The sequence below is a fragment of the Panthera leo genome, chromosome C2 (assembly GCF_018350215.1).
Source record: "Panthera leo isolate Ple1 chromosome C2, P.leo_Ple1_pat1.1, whole genome shotgun sequence".
NCBI lineage: Eukaryota > Metazoa > Chordata > Mammalia > Carnivora > Felidae > Panthera > Panthera leo.
The window spans coordinates 29,682,732-29,699,214 of record NC_056687.1 but is presented as its reverse complement, the minus strand read 5'-3'; positions in this window follow the sequence as shown (position 1 = coordinate 29,699,214).

The following is a 16,483-nucleotide window of genomic DNA, read 5'->3' as shown; positions in this document are numbered from 1 at the left end:
TTGTCTTTTCTACTTCTTCATCTCTCATTCACTTTTATTTTATTTTTTAAAGGGTTTTACAGTGTCAAAGCATTTGGGGAAAAAACATTTTTACAGAAACTACATCATCACTTTGCTATTAGGAATTTTAAGCATGTTTCTGATTCCCTGACTAATGCACGTAAGTAAATTTATTTTGTAAGTTAGATGAAACAACTCTTTTATAGCCTTGATCCCATTTACAAAGAGACAATGCAATTTACTAAATGGTGCCCCAGTGACCTGAAAGGTTAATTCAGATCAAGCATACAAGTAGTTTTTAATCTTTGTTGAGAGGTTGATTCACTGTCTAATATGGAATTCTAGTGACCTGCATCAAACCCAGGTCTACCTGCTCATGTAGAAATACTTGAGTTTATCCACATTCTCTTTCAGTCATTCTCTCAAGCTAAATTTGCGTTTAAATTCTGACCTAAACCTCGTTAAACAACGGTGTGAAACCAAAGTACACCACCCTTTAATAAGAAGCTATCACAAAATTGTACATTTAGGAAAGGCAAGAGTCGACAGTGTAAACCACTGAAGAAAATTAAGAGTAAGCCTGTAAAATGATTCGGTTCTGCAATATATTTTCTTTTTATTGCTAGTCCATTGTTACAAATATTAGCTTATCAGGTCAACTGTTATTTAAATAAATAAACTTGAAATTTTGGGTGTTCGGTTTGCACATATCAGGAAGTAAGATATAAGAATATGAAGAGCTGGCAGAAAAAGAAACCTCAGAAAGATTACTATAATTATATGCAGAAGTAATGTAAAAAATGGGGACTAAGTATGATTCTCACAACAAAATCATACAAAAATTAACTTTCAGGACTATTAGTACCCATTCCAATCCCACATCGACTTTTGGGAATAACGTTGCCTAGAAGGATTACCAAGAAGATATATTATTTTGAAGAACATGCCAAATCTTATTTTCTAGTAACTACTGATGATCCCTAACCACTCCCCCTACCCCCCTGCAGGTCCTGTCATCTCATACTCTATTAGAAATATTATCCACTGCAGGATTCTTGGTTATGAACAACGAAATTACCGGTGGAGATTTTAAGGGGTAAAGATGGACGCCATGCACATACTCCACCCAACTAATATCTGAATCAATAGTTTGGGAATAGGATGTGAGTATCTGTATTTTTAAAAAAAGCAGTCATTTAGGTAATTCTAAGATGCATCTAGCATTGAAAAAAGTGTTTTTTTAAGATGAAAGTAATACACATCAAGTTGTGATATGAAAATCTGGATTCCAGTTCTCATGAATGACATACAAAACTACTATTCAGCATTTTTAATATTTCCCTCATTTCATGCCTGCTTAATTTCTTCCCATTTCACATTACACATGCTTTTCAATAAGTAAAAAATAATCAAAAACTAGTATCACTAGAAATAAATGATCTGTTTGAAATCTAGTAAGAAAATAATTAACCTATTCAATGGACATGTTGAACTTTCTTTTGGTTGTTGCCCTCAGCAATCACATTTGAATGAACACAAAATTCACCAGGGAAAGTAGACTGCTGTTTACCTAAACATTGCTGGCTGCTGAATCCCTAGAAGGAAATCTTCACTGTTTTTACAACTAAGGTATAAATAAATACTCAAGTATAGGTAGAGTTAAAAAACTAAATGCTAGATTTATTTGTTATAATATTTTCTTAAATTTGATATTTATCCCCTCAGTTAGAAGAGATTCATCAATTTAATAGATGTTGTACCACCTAGCTTTGGTGTGAAACTAGTTATGCCCCAAATAATCTCATCGCTTTCCTGCTGGTAAGCGCTATTAAATATCAGCATGAATTTCTTGACAACTCCAGAGATTGCGCACAAACTATTTCTTGCCATTTCCTTGCTTCTTACACACATGGAACATCCTTTAGTCATTGGTGATAGTTTTTACATATTTAAGCATATGGAATGCAATGACAATTTTCTGTAGAGATATAAAATAATTCTGATTCAGCCTTCCTAAAAAGGAAATAGCTTCTATCCTTTACAATTGGTAACATTCTGTTTGAGAAAATGTGAAATAGAAAAATTATGTAATCTGAAAGTAGTTGGAATTACCTAGAGAAAAATACAATTGATTGAAGTTTATTCTTCATAGTTGGTTAATAAGAAATATTGATACTTTAATATTGACATAAAATGCCAGATACTCTAGATGAATTATGTGTGCGCATGTGTCTATATCTATTAATGCATATAGCCATCTTTAGTGCTAATTCTTATTTTGAATGCGTTACAGCAATCTAGTTAATCAAAAATATCAACAGTAAATTAGGTTTTGTTTTCTCCTTTTTAGATTAACATCATACACAGAAATATATCAATGTTGACACTATTTAAATATATCATTATTTAAACACATTAGATTAGGACTTTATTTCTATACGTTGTCAGGCTTTATCTAATTAGCAGTGATTAGATGGATAAAAAATGCATTGTTAGTAACAAAATGATATATTCTACGGATTTCTCCAAAAGACCAAAGAATAAATGAATACCTTGGTATACAGTCACCTATGATAATTTTCCTTTAATAAAATAATGCGTTCTTCACAGAGGCAATATTTTAAGTATTTATCTTATTACCCATCAATAGATGGAATCTTTTAATAATATACTAAAATAGAAACTGTATATGTTGTAGAAAGTTGCATGTAAGATTATAGGTGAATGGTTAATTTAACCACTGATTTGGATGTTTTCTTGCTTCCAAATGCAAAGGTTCTTCCAACTGCAGATATATCACTATTACAAAAAAAAAAAACAAAAACAAAAAAACAAGCAACCACACAAACAAACAAAAAAAACATTAGAATTAGTTGTTCCACACTGAATATCAAATGAACATCCCATGATGAACATAATCATAGAATATTGGAAGTAGCTATTCAGTAAAATTTGCCAGGATTTAACGACATGATTCCCATTACCATTAATAAAATATGAGGCTAAACCATCTTGATGCATTTGACCCTAAGAACATGTTTCCTACTTTCCAGACAAAAAGAAAACAACAACAACAACAACAAAAAAACACAAACAACCACAATGTACAACGTTTTCCTCAATAGACAGAGAAAATAAATCCTTATCACTGTAACACTGTATGATCTAGTTTTTACAGTTTCCTTTGTGGAGCAAAGAAGTGAAATACAGGTAGTTCATTTAGATCTTGATTGCCCTGAATAAAAAGTAGTTCAGGTAATAAAACAGATCACCTTCACCTGTTTTCATTGAAGGCCAGGATAAGTATGGTAATGGCACAAAAATAGACACATAGACCAATGCAACAGAGTAGAAAACCCAGAAATGAACCCACAGCTATAAGGTCAGTTAATCTTCAGCAAAGCAGGAAAGAATATCCAATGGAAAAAAAGATAGTCTGTTCAACAAATGGTGTTGGGAAAATTGGACAGTAATATGCAAAAGATGAAACTGGACCATATATATATATATGGAATATATAACAATCTATCTATCTATATACATATATATATATATAGAGAGAGAGAGAGAGAAAGCATGAGTTAAATATAGTTGCATAAGTATTTTGATCAGAGATTCTGAATTCTCATAAAGGTAATTGTATTCCACAGAGTTACAGTACCTATGAAGAATATCTGAAATAATTGTAGCTCATGATTTTTCTTTCATTGGTAAGGGAGATAAATAGTTTAGTTATGTAACATGACTTACAAACTAACTCAGTAAACAATTGACAAAACTGATCTGAAAAGTCCTTGAGTATATATTTCTTTAATTTGTTTTTACTGTTTTTGTTTTATTTTTGACAGAGAGAGAGAGAGAGAGAGAGAGTGCGCACGTGTGCATATGTGTGAGCAGGTGAGGGGCAGAGACAGAAAGGGAGTCAGAGAATCCAAAGGAGGCTCCAGGTTCTGAGCTGTCAGCACAGAACCTGACTGGGGTCATGAACTCAGGAACCATGAGGTCACGACCTGAGCCAAAGTCGGACGCTTAACATACTGAGCCAAGGTGCCTCTCCTTGCGTATATTTTTAACCAAATGAACTATACATAGTGGATGTGATTATTTTTTATTTGAGAATTTAAATATTTTTGCATGACTCCATTTGGTTTGGTGATCATTTCTGTATGGTGTGTGCTAGAAAACACATCCTTGTGAGAATTTTTTTTAATTTTTTTTTTTAAATGATCAATGAGAGTTATAAGAAAATCCCAACCTTAGGTATAGACCAGAATAAACTTTGTCACCAAGCTATCTTTTTGAATTTAATACTTTGCCCTTGTAGAGACAGCCCATGTAAATTTGATTTTATCTTCTACGTGGGAATTCTATTGTCTAAGGCCTGTCACTTTCTATTGTAACTGTCCCTTTCATAGTGATTTAAATAAACTCCTCTTTTATTTCCAACCCCTTTTGTCAAACTTTGTTTTTTTCTTAATATCTTAACTCCTGGTAAATCATAAAGGAACTAGAATCAAAGATATTCATTTCACTTTTAACTCTGTAACTATAATCCCTGTCCAAATTTGATTTTTGTTTGTTCATTTCTTTTTTTTCCCCCTTGCTTATTCTTAATGCCCTAAAACACTGCGAGAGTAGAAGAATAGCAATGTGGTGTTCTGGAATGAACTCTACAGTCCTTAAATCTCTGTTGTATGCCTGGCTTTTCAGCTAACAACATGGCCTAGGGCAAGGCACTTAAATTATTTTAAGTCAAAGTGGTCTTATATGCTCTAGGAGTAGATTGAGTTAAATGATTTCTAAGGCAATTTTCTGATGATGATATATTAAAACATGCAGTGGTGAACCTATATCCATTCCAAGTAGAAAGGGATTTTTTCTTCTAGTCATTTTTGGTTCTACCATCTATAATGATTATATAAAAAGAACAACTCATATTTGGATAGTATTTAGTGTTTGTGATGATCTAATCATAATTGCTTTGATTACAGAATTGCCAAAACAGTAAAATCAATTCTAATTAACAATCAATATTTTAATTTGTACTTACAAAACTGATTTTATATTCACATAAAATGAATGTAACCTGGATATATTGACTTACCTTTCAATGTTATTGTGAAAATTTAAACTGTATAAGTAAAATCAGAAATGAAATGAAAGAAGAGACATTACAATTAATAACACAGAAATACAAAGAATCATGAGACTACTATGAACAATTATATGCCAACACATTGCATAGCCTGAAAAAAATGGATAAAGTTTTAGAAACATATAACCTATCAATATTGAGTAATGAAAAAACACAAAATTTGAATAGACTTTTAACTAGTAAGAACATTAATTTAGTAATCAAAAATCAAAGAAAAGTTCAGGTCCTGATGGCTTCACTAATAAAGTCTATCGAACATTTACAGACAAATGAATGCCAATCCTTCTCAAACTCTTCTAAAAAAGTGAAGAGGAAATATTTCCAAATTTATTTGTGCAGAGCCAGCGTTGCCCTGATACCAAAGCCAGACAAAAATACTATGAGAAAAAAAAAAATTATAGGCCAACATCTTTGATAAACATATATGCAAAACTCATCAACAAAATACCAGCAAATTAAATTTAACCATCAATAAAAAGGATCACACACCATGAACAAGTTGGTTTTATCCCTGGGATGCAAGAATGGCTCTACATATGTAAACCAATAAATGTGATATGGTAAATTAATGGAATGAAGGATAAAAATCATGTGATCATCTCAACAGATACAGAAAAAGCTTTTGACAGAATTCAACATTCTTTCATGATTAAAAAACCTCTCAACAATTGAGTTTAGAAGGAACATACCTCAACATAATAAAGCCACAAATGAGAAGTCCACAACTAACATCACACTCAATGATAAAAAGTTAAAAAATTTTCTTGTAACGCCAGGAAAAAAAGACAAGGATGTCACTGTCACCACTTCTATCCAACAGAGTACTTGAAGTCAAATCCAGAACAGCTAGTCAAGAAAAAGAAATAAAAGTCACCCAAGTTGGAAAGGAAGAATAATATTGTCTCTGCTTGCAGGTAATATGACATTTTGTATAGAAAGCCCTAAAGACTGTACCAAAAACTGTTAGGACTAATAACTAAGTTCAGTGAAGTTGCAGAATTAATATGCAAAATCAGTTAAATTTTTGTACATTGACAATCAGCTCTTTGGAAGAGAAATTAAGAAATCAGTCTCATTCACAATAGCATCAAAAATATACTTAGGAGTAAATTTAACCAAGGAGGTAATGACACATTGATTAAAGAAACTGAAGAGGTTGTAAATAAACAATAAATTATCATCTGTTCTGGGACAAAATAGTTAACATTGTTATAAAATGACCATACTACCTAACATGATCTACAAATTCAATGTAATTCCTATAAAAATTACAATGGGATTTTCCACATAACTAGGAAAAAAAAATGTAAAATTTGTGTGAAACCACAAAACATCCCCAAGAGCCAAATCAATGTTGAGAAAGAAGAAGTGTGAAGTGTGAGGGCATCACACTTCCAGATTTCAAGCTATATCACAATGTTATGGTAATAAAAACAGTATGGCAGTGGTATAAAACAGGCACATAGGCCAATGGAACAGAACAGAGCCCAGAGATAAACCTAGGCATATATGGTCAACTAATGAGTGCCAAGAACACACAAAAATCATATGACATCATTTATATGTCAAATCTAAAAAAAGAAAGAGAGAAAATGTCAAACGTAGAAAGAAACAGAGGGTATAATGGTGCTTGTCAGGGTTTGAGATGGGTAGGGAAAGTGGGGAGATGTTGTAAAATGGTATAAATTTTGTTTTTAAGATGAATATGTTCTCAGAATGTAACATGCAGCATACCAAAAATAATTAATAATGTTGTATCGTATACTTGAAATTTGCTAAAACAGTAGATATTAAATGTTCTCACCACACACACACAGACATGAAAGTTAACTATGTGAGGTGATGGATGTGTTAATTAATGTTATTGTCAATTAACAATGATTTACAATATATATATACATATATATAAATGTACACATATATAAAATACATATATATATACATATATACACACACATATATAAAAACATATATACATATATATACGTGTATACATATATAAAATCACCATGTTTTATACTTTATCTATAAATAATTTTGTCAATTATACAATAGGCCTAGAAAATAATAAACACTACATAATACAAGGTTTTATATTATTGCTTATAATATTCTGTAGAAATTGACAACTCAAATTTACATCGTCACCACCATGTAATTCCATCAAAGCAAACTAAAGAGAAACAAGAGAGAAGGATTAGGGTGTAGGTAATGATGGGACAGTTAATGATGAGATAATAGCTGTATCTTCAGATGCCTTAGTCTAGAGTGCCTGTCAAATCACTTTGTTTAAAGCTATGTAAATCTTAATGGTACTTGGAACCTTGTAAATACACTAAAATGCTTGCCTGGAGAGGAAATCAACATCCTAGTGCTTCTCTGATTCAGGAAACATTGGTAAAAGTGAGCACTAAAAAGTGGCCATCTAGAAAGAATCCGCTAATTTGTTATTTTAGTAAATTTTAATTAATATTTAATATAATGAATATAATATGCTCAAAATGTAAATGACATATTTTTAAATTTTTAATGCCTTTAAATTTTTTTTTCTTATTTTTGAGAGAGAGAAATAGAGAGACAGAGTGTGAGTGGGGAAGGGGCAGAGAGAGAGTGAGACAGAATCTGAGGTAGGCTCCAGGTTCTGCTGTCAGCACAGAGCCCAATGCGGGGCTTGAACCCATGAACAGAGAGATCGTGACCTGAGCCGAAGTTGGATGCTTAACTGACTGAGGCACCCAGGTGCCTCTTTTTAATGCCTTCTATCACAAAGATTCTTTTCCCAGAAAAACACAAGGAATGCAGATCGATGTTAAATAAAAACCAGAACTATATATTAGTTCCAAAGATACTTAATACTAAAAATTTACATTTCCATTATAATGGATGATGGGGCTTAAATGATTGTGGAAATACAACTCAAAAGACAAAAGGTAATATGCCTAAAGAATTTGTGAATTCAGTGACCCATTCTCTTGTTATATCCAGTCAGGGCTGATATTTTTTTGTTCATATTATAAAAATTTTTATTATTATTGCATTTTGCAACCACAATACATGTCTTGATTTGGTTTCCTGGAGAGCAAATGGTTTCAGAGTAGAAAAAATTAACATATTGCTTTAGCATGATAGAAAAATAGGCCATTTATCATCTTGTTTTAAGGGAAAGTTCACGGATCAGCTGCTGTGTGCTGTTTGTGTGTGAGTTTCCTACACTTTGCATTGCTAAATAATTGAGAACATTAGCTCCCAAACCATGAAAAATTCATTTTGACATGATGTATTATTAATCAATTTAATTTAAAGTGATCTGGAAAGTTCCAATTTCAGTTGTGATGCTTGAAGATAAATTCAGGCAGTGGTTGGTACTTATTAAAATTGTGTAACTCTTTATTGCCTGATTTTTGCTTTTTCCCCAAATTGGGTCAAACTGTAATGAAAATGCCATAACAATAACAGACTAACCATTTTAGTCTACAAATTCATTCACATATGTAGTAACAATGAACGATAAAAAATTCAGTCCAATCAACCCTTCATAAATTAGCAATATGTGCTGCTGCTGTTAAATTCTACATTGATGTACACACATATATATAAGTGTATAAGTTGAAGGCTATAATTTGAAGTCTATTGTAAGTCTTTCCTCTTTCCTCAGTGCTGACAATTTTGGCTCATGGTTTGCTTCCCAATGTGATAGAGATTATAAATTATTAAAAATATTCAGTACTTTTGAGATAAAATTAGAAGATCAGTGATTGCTTATGTATTCCCTATGTCCCAAAGCAATACCCATCTGAGATTAAACATAGGGTCGCTCTGGGGCACCTGGGTGGCTCAGTTGGTTAAGTATCTAACTCTCAATTTCAGCTAATGTCATGATCTCATGATTCGTGAGATAAGCCCCCAGTCAGACTCTGCACTGCTAGCATAAAGGATGCTTGGGATTCTCTGTCTCTGTCTCTGTCTCTGTCTCTGTCTCTGTCTCTCTCTCTCTCTCTCCCCTTCCCCCCCACTTTCTCTCTCTCTCAAAATAGATATTTTTTTAATTTACATAAATAAATAAATAAAATTAAAGTCCATTAACGCATAAACATCCAAAGTCACATGATCTTTTCTAAAGCCTTCCTGGGGCGCCTGGGTGGCTCAGTCAGTTGAGTGTCTGACTTCAGCTCAGGTCATGATCTCACAGTTCATGAGTTCGAGCCCAGCATCGGGCTCTGTGCTGACAGCTCAGAGCCTGGAGCCTGCTTCAGATTCTGTGCCTCCCTCTCTCTCCGCCCCATCCCCACTCATACTCTCTCTCTGTCTTAAAAATAAATAATAAAAAAACATTAATACAATTTTAAAAAACAAAGCCTTCCAGACATTTCTGAGACTTGCATATGTCTCCCACATACCTCTTACCCTTCTTTTACCCTCAAGACTTGGGACAGTTGCAAAGGTCCCATTTTTGTTCAAGGTCCCTTTTAAGCAAGGTCCGTTTTATTCAAGTTTCCATTGTCTCAGAACTATCAATATGGGGAGACCTTGGAGTGCTAAAGTTGCATTCTTGCCCTAAATGTGCTTCTATGACCATGACTCATTCCACATATGAGGAAAGAAGGTGGGGAAGTCTGGTCACTTTTTTTTTTCCCTCATGGACACCAAAGTCAGACTCTTGTTTCCTAGTGGCATACAGAGCAGTGAGACACCCAAAGAAAGAGAGAGACAGAGAGAGAGACAGAGAAAAGAGGTCTTTTGGGTTTTACTCTCATGTAATCTTCTCTCTCCCTCCATCATTTCCTCAATAACATCATACCCATGATATCATATAGTCTTGGCCTAGAAACACATCCAAACGGCAGATGGGATTCTCTACTCAGTATCACCCATATTTTCTTACAGTGAGGCAGTGACATTGTGCCAAGGCAATATGCTTACCCTTAAGGTCAGTTTTTTCCAGGACACTATTAAAATTTTTGTCTGGGAGCTTCTGAAAGATTCAGCCCAGTAGATATACTGCTGGTGATCTGAACTCCAAAACTCTACATACACAACTTGAAAAGGGGGGCCATAAGTGCTAATTTTGTGATAGTTTTTAAGCTAGAAACAAAGTATCCATTTATAAGCATAAAGACAAAAAAGACCAGGATAGGCAATTTCAGACACATATTCCCAATGGGATAATAAACAATTTAGAGAATGGAAAAGACAGAGAATGGTCCATTGCTACTGGGGGTGAATGGCTTTTAAGTGTTGTGACCCTAATAAGCCCAGTATCTTCTGTCCCACTCCCAGGGCATATATACATTCTACCCAATAATATTTGCCATTATCACTGCAGGGTAACAACAGAGTGAAACACTTTTGACTTAATGCTACCTTCCTCTTTCATATACGTCACTTGTCTACTAGCATTTATGTTACCTGAGTGTAGATCAGAAATATCCTTGTAACTGTGATATTTTAAGAGATATTTAAATGTTGAAGGATGAGTTAGAAATGCATGAACCGGTGTGATGGGAGAAATGTGCCTTTATTATAGAAGATATTTTGCCTGAAGTATTATGGTGGAAAATTAAGAGTTGGTTTCAATAAGGTTCAGGTGAGATAAATTTAGAAAAGATTAAAAATTTACTCAAAAAAGAATAATATGGAAAGGAAAAGTTGGGAGATCTTCTTTGTAAACCACATGATTGAATAATATATTGTTAGTAGAATATTATTCTTTAAGCTACTTCCATTTATTTTCAATACTTCTGTTACTGTACATATTACATTTATTTTCTGCCTACATGTGTGCCTCTCTAGCTAGCTGGTTAGCTTCCAGAGAACAAGAACATGTCTTACCCACCTTGGTACACTGCCTGGCCATGACAGAAGCCTTAGTGTGTGTTTGTTGAATTAAACTGAACTTCAAAGTTCCATCTGGTTATTTGAATTTCTATAACTCAGCACATTAGCTATTTATAACTTTGGCTCTCTGTGGGTTTAAAGTCTGCCAAATTTTGTTCCTGGCCAGTGCACTTCGTCATCCAAAAGAAAGACACAACACAATGGAATGCCATGCAACCAAGTACTGTTCATTCATGATAATCCCATCATCATTTGTTACAAAACCCAATTCCCTGGACTGAAAGAATATTTGAAATTTGTCTTCTTTTATACAGAAGATTTGTCATACTCTGAGTTGTTGGTCCATGAGCATAAATTTCCCCCCGATAAAGCTTAAAGCTTGTACCTCTTATTAACTCAATCTTTAATGATTACTCCAAAATATCACATTTCATACATCTCACCCAATAACAAAAATTACAAATGGTTACAGAGTAAAAGTGATTATAAACTTGTGACAATAATATGTTCATATCATTAGAGACATGTACATTCTCATAAACCTCTGAGTGACCATTCTTTTTAGGGAATAAATATGGGATGTTACTCACAAAAACAAATTCAGATCAACCTCACACAGAAATAAAGTAGATTGAATTTACAGTGCTTATATTTGTTGAGGGAAGAGAAATGAGGAAATCTTTCCATGAGTTCTGGTTTTATTGTAGATAAATATGTTTGTTTTGGTGATGTAATAATGATTTTACCCAGGGAACTCTCAGTAATAGATTAAAATGGTTACAAATATGAAAGAAGTATATGAAGCAGCAAGGGATAGTGTAAGAATATATTTCAGAAATGAAAGAGAAATAGACTTAGGAAATACTGTAGCTATAAATTCAGGAGCAATGTTTAAATTTTATTTTAAATTGAAGACACAAAACAAAGAGGAGGATTTCAGGAGAAGTCAATCTTAGCAATGGCATAAGGATAATTTGTTTTGAGGTACTTAGCTGATGAGGTGATTGACATTTTATTTTAAATTAAGTGAAGATGAAACGAAGACAGGAAGGAGAAGAAAATGACCAAACTTATGGTGAGCTACCAAGATGTTGGTAGACTTAGTACGAGACTTATCAGTTTAGATTTGTGTGATTAAAGCAAACAAACAAAAATGTTAGCTTAATATGGACAGCTAAAAAGGTTTAACTGCGACCAGCATATAAATTAAACTATGTTAAATTCTATTTGGATTTCCATCATATAACTTGTTTCCAGTTAAAAACAGATGCCTCTGTGTGGACTTATGTGAGTCATTTCATTCAATTTCTATGCAATATTTCACACAGCTCAACAGCTTAAATAATGAATTGACTTTATTCAACTAAATTATATTCCCAAACAAGAAATCATAAAAAAATGCCTTAATGGAAAAGAAAGAAGAAAAATTATATAGGATTAAAATTAAATATCATGTCTAAGAGTCATAAGTAAAATCAGATATGATATACATAGATACTTGGTAAAATCAATAAAATTAGAATAATTAGAAATATTTTTTCTTTTTTATTTTTTTTAGTCTACATTGAACCAATTAATGGGAAAATTAAAAATTCAGGTCTTATAAGCATAAACACTCTAGCTGTGCTACAAGATTTTAGGTGGCCTAAAATACATTTTGAGGTAAATAAACCTTCACTCCAATAATCAAAACTACTTTCTCTTCTTTGATATAATTGGACTTTCAAACTTCTATCAGGCTAGAAATGAATTAGGAATACTTGTATGGCTTTTATTAGGCTAGGAATGAATTAGGAATACTTGGATGGAAACAGAGATAGAAAAATTGAAAAATAGTGTACTATCGTGGCTTCTGATTAGATGACAATTTAGGATCTAATCTTATCATGTAGCTCAAACATGTGAAACTGCCATTTATACATACATACAAACACACATTCTTCTGCCACTATGGAATAAATCAATTTTAATATTCTACTTTTAAGTTCAACCATTTTTTGATGAAGTCATACAGTTTTAATAACCATAATCTTCATTATTTAATAATTTAATCATAACCCTCATTGTTCAGTCTTGATTCTTTAGGAAAGATATCATGTACACTGTCTTCCCTACACTGTGCTGTCTCAGGTGTAACACAGATTAGTGCAAAGATCTTGTGAATGGCAGATACATCATCTAAATAATCACAAAGAATGACAATGGTATGCAGCAGATTCCAAACCCTATGGACTTCATTGACTTTCAGGCAAAAGAAGAAGGTAGAGGTTGCTAGAGCATTTTATTTTTGCCAATACATTTCTAGTAGAAACAGAGCAGTCCAAGAAAAAATACAATGAGATAATGATTTTGTCTAGTGACAAAACATATACGTGAAAACAAAAATTTTGTCTTTTTCACTTTGAATAAACAAAGCAACAGATTCCTCTCAGAAACTGATATAAAATGAATAGTTTAAAAATGGATTACAGTGAACACATGTTTGGGGGAGTAGCACTTTTGCTAGAAATAGATCAGTACTCTATCATATGTCCTCACTGAAATACACACACATACACACACACAAAACATTTATTCTAGGTGTATTCTTACTTCAACATCCTGCTAAATTTGTTAGTATTGTGCTTTTCATTTTGTCTTTTTTGTAATTGTTCTCATATAGGTTTATTATTATCCCTCTTTTACTAATGAGAACCAACACTGAAGTTAAAGGGTTTTCTAATACTCAAGATAATAGCTTACTAAGTAAGGGAGTTAAGTTTCAAATTCATGATTATTGGTCCCAGAGACCATACTCTAAATTACTGCATCTGTTGCTTCTCAATAAACTATAGTAATACAGTATGGTTTTTATGCTACTTTTATATGAGCTTTATATCAGGTGTAAACTTCACATTGTTAAAGAGTTTTGTTTTGATGCATGGATAGAGTACCACATGATAAGCTTCTCTTCAAACTACTATTAAATATAATAAATTAAAGCTACCTGATGAAGAAAAGGTTGGTTATGAGAAAACTATCAAAAAATTATCTCTATGGGGCTTCCTTCACAATAGAGAAATTTTCCAGCCATTTGAAAACTAAAAACATTCCGCTAGATGTGGAAGCTAGAAGAAAAATATGCTTCAGAAATTACCCAATGCTAGCATTTGATGTAATCTTTCAGTTTGATCTAGTCACTATTCATTTTGATGCCTATAATTTCATATTCTGAGTGGATGTAAAGATTTATAACTCTTTAGAGGCTCTCACATTTTTCAGTGTATGCTTAGTTTTATGTACAGTAAAAGGTTCTGAAATTTTCCCCAATAAAGAAAATTAAAACAAACAAAAAAAAACTTTTACATGTGCTAAACTTAGTTTCCTAAATTCATCTGACTATAGAACTCTTTTCTCATTCAACACATATGAGTTTCTCAGTGATCAATCCAATATTTGCCACATCTAGTATATTAGAATTCATGTTGAATCCCTGCAACCTGCCAAACGTTGTCCAAAATTGATAAACTGCACGAATATCTAGTGGCTTCTGAGGGGGGAGAAACTTCTCTAATTAGCATTTTATTTCAAATAATCAATATCAATATATATTCTTTTAAAACAAATTTTTCATGTTTATTTTTGAGAAACAGAGAGAGAGAGAGAGAGAGAGAGAGAGAGAGAGAGAGAGAGAGAGAGAGAGATAGGGAGAGAGGTGCGGGGAGGGGCAGAGAGAGGTAGACACAGAATCTGAAGCAAGCTCCAGGCTCAGAGCTGTCAACAAAGAGCCCGACATGGGGCTTGAACTCATGAACTGCAAAACCATGACCTGAGCTGAAGTCAGACACTTAACTGACTGAGTCACCTAGGCACCCTGGTATATCTTCAAATAATTACAAAGCTGAAAATATTCTGTAACCACCTAATTTACATAAATTTGAAGAAACAATGAACTATTAATATTCTTTACCTTGTTGATTTCATTTTTCCTAAATCAACTATCCTTCACTTTCACTGCTGCTTTATCACTGATTTTCATCTAATTTATCAATGATATACTTACATCTGAAATATATTTGTGAAATATATTTGCACATTAATGCAGCTACATGTTTTACCATTACATTCTGATTTTTCTTTCTTACTGAGATGAATAGCTGTATTAATTATCTTTTGTTTGAAACTCTGTTAAGGGAGACACCTTGTGCAAGGTAAATACTAAGCTAAATTAAAGTGATTAACAATCTATTCACTACCCTTGAACAAAAGATACCATTGTATAGGTTTCAAATGATTTTAATCTTTTGGAGGTTATCTGTATCTGGAGCAAAAACAGGTGACTGGTGAGGACAGATAAAATAGAATTCTGGGGGCGCCTGGGTGGCTCAGTTGGTTGAGTGGCCGACTTTGGCTCAGGTCATGATCTCTTGGTCCGTGAGTTCGAGCCCTGCCTTGGGCTCTGTGCTGGCAGCTCAGGGCCTGGAGCCTGCTTTGGATTCTTGGTGTGCCTCTCTCTCTCTGCTCCTCCCCTGCTTGTGCTCTGTCTCTCTCTGTCTCTCAAAAATAAATAAATGTTTTAAAAAAATAGAATTCTGTCCACGAACTAAATGGCAAAGAACCGAAACTGCCTCTGTGTTGTTATCCATGCCAGATGAGCCCACATCTCTCAATTCCTTCCAACCATTCCCAGTAAGAAACTTATCAAGGGAGGTTGATATCTATGTTTGAAGTAAACAAAATATTGATTCCATTGAGTCTGATATTCTCAATCAATTATCGCTTAAGACAGACTTTCAATGGTATGCTTATTATATTCCTTCTGTTATATCTTTAACTGTAGGAATGAATACTCATCCCATTCTATGTCATGGTTTCTTTCTCAAAAAGGTCTCTGCTGATTATAAGATGTAACACATATATGTCCTTTCGTGAACACTTGGAAAATGCAATACACACATATATGTGCATATGTATAAACAAAAAAATAATATGAAAACATAATTCCTAAGGACCAAGATTATGACTGAGTTTTTATATTTAGGACGTGAATTTCTTATCTATTCTCCCAATGATGTCACATTCACCTGATGTTCCTCATTCTTGCACTTCACAGCATGTTTCCTATTGCCCTGAGTGTCTCTCAATAGAATGGCCAGCAGTAATGGTTATATGTGTTCTTCAGCCATATTTACTCATGCATTTTCTTCTATCTTTATGGAATTCCCAGTATTCAGTTTGAATCAACTATGAAAACAAGTAAAGGAGACCTGTTTTAAAATGCAGTCGGGAAGCCCTGAAGGGGGACTCTCATTCATGTACCGGTCTGCAGCCTGCATATCCAGCAGGAAGAACAAGGTAACAATTATTTCAACAAGGGAAGACATTTTCACATGGGAGCTTTATCTCCTGCTTTGAGGAGAAGACAGGAAAATTTCTCCCTGGCCCAGCAACAACGCACTAACCACCACTGGCCACCAGCGAGAAACTGCCACAACCTCAAACTCCTGTTTTTCT